This window comes from Myotis yumanensis, unplaced genomic scaffold, assembly GCF_028538775.1.
Source record: "Myotis yumanensis isolate MYYU_CA2020_CCGP unplaced genomic scaffold, mMyoYum1.0.hap1 SCAF_3, whole genome shotgun sequence".
Lineage (NCBI taxonomy): Eukaryota > Metazoa > Chordata > Mammalia > Chiroptera > Vespertilionidae > Myotis > Myotis yumanensis.
This window is the reverse complement of record NW_027223754.1, coordinates 97,410,794-97,412,653: the sequence shown is the minus strand read 5'-3', so window position 1 is coordinate 97,412,653 and position 1,860 is coordinate 97,410,794. Positions and strand designations below refer to the sequence as shown.

The window sequence follows — 1,860 nt, the reverse complement described above, 5'->3', positions numbered from 1 at the left end:
TACCTCTGTAAGTCTACCTCTGAAGAAAGTACAGAAGATTTTTTTGAATTGGCTACCAAAGGGATAGGGAGAAACATTCTTCCACCAGCTCCCACACTCTATTAGCTAATGACTTCCCCTGAAGATGGTACTTCACACACACACACACACACACACACACACACACACACACACACCATTCTGTAAAGAGCCTGAATGCTGAACAGGATCCTGCTGGTGCCCATTCCATCAAAGCCCAACAACCCTACCATTTTTTTTCTTATCCATCATTCATTTCCTTATCCATCTATTCATCCATTCTTTTATAAACTAGGTAATACTGGGTTTGTACTTTTTATGTTAAATTTTCACACAATATTAAAATATCCCAGGATAATAAAGACAACTTTAATTATCAATAAAAATAATAGAAATAATAACTATGATTTATCAGAGAGGTTGATGCATTGCAGAGAAGTATCTTTCACATAAAAAGCAAACGGCACTTCATTAAAATGCCATGGATTCTCAAGTTCAATGAGGAGGCAAACAGTTTTTTGACTGATGGACAGTTTTTTGGCCTTTTTCAGTTGGCATATGCATTGCTTCAAAAAGGAAATCCAGAAATTCAAATACTAAGGTGCCATTATATGTCCGGGGCTCCTTCAACCAATTGTACCAGTCAAAAATATGTGCTTTCTGAATGACTTCTATTACCAGAGTAAATTTTCTTCTAATTTTTATTTTTCTTTAAAATTGTTTCCTTTCTAAATTGTGTTATTTTCTTTTTCTTATGGTAAATCTATTAATTACATTGCAATAAAAAAGGAGGACCTTTGCAATAACATATTGCAAAAATGAAGGCAAAGTACAGCTGTAATGCACTATAACATGTTTTGTTAGTCATGTGAGGTACTTTAGCTCATGACCTAAGTATCCTAGATAGACTTCTTCATCTGTTGTGTATGAACTGGCACTGCAGTATCCCTGGCTCTAAGAAGAGTCTCAGGATGGCAAGCATGTGATAATGGATATGTGGGTGCCATAAATCAGAGAGCATGAAGGGTCTTCTTCCACTGTTCTCTTAGCCATTGGGCCATGCAACAGCACCCATCCAAATGGAGTAAGAGCACAATATTCCTGGATAAAAAGGACTGGAAGGTAGGAGCAGCTCATACCTGGTGCTTTTATATTCGATATGACATATATTGTTATTTATGTTTTTACACATGCTTATATCTCTGTATGCACAATCCAGATCAAGATATAGAACATTTCAACAAACCAAGATGGCTCTCTCATACCCCTTTTCATTCATTAAATCCCTGGAGTAGCTACAATTCTAAATTTTATCATTGTATGTTATTTTCTTTGGTCTTAATCTTCATAAAAATTAAACTGGTAAGAACAGATACTACACTTGATCTTAGCCAAAAGGCCAAGAAGTGATAATATTCACATAAATTAAATCATATAGCATATTTTTGTGTGTGTTACTTATTTTACTCATCATATATCTGCAAAGTTTATCCACTTGTTATATGTAGCAATAGGTTGTTACTTTTTATTGCTATGTAGTATTCCATTGCATCAATATTAGGGAAGTCTTCATGGGAATGTTAGCAATGCAGTGCCACATAGCCTCTTACTTGGTTTAATTTCATGTTGTTGACATCTTGAAATTCTTGATAATTTCTTAACAAGGCAGCTGAATTTTCGTTTTGCACTGAACCCTGTAATTATGATGATAGTCATGATAAATATATCTCAATTTATTTATGCATTGTACTATTGATGAATGTTTGGGTGTTTTCATATTTAGCTCATAAGAATTATATTTCTAAGCCAGTCAGAGAAATATAAATATCACATGATCTCACT

At 34.2% G+C, this 1,860-nt stretch overlaps 1 pseudogene; it reads right to left on the bottom strand.

The window, feature by feature from the left end:
• Window positions 1-1,323: 1,323 nt before the first annotated feature.
• LOC139007962 (U2 spliceosomal RNA) lies at window positions 1,324-1,429 on the bottom strand (annotated as a pseudogene).
• Window positions 1,430-1,860: the final 431 nt, after the last annotated feature.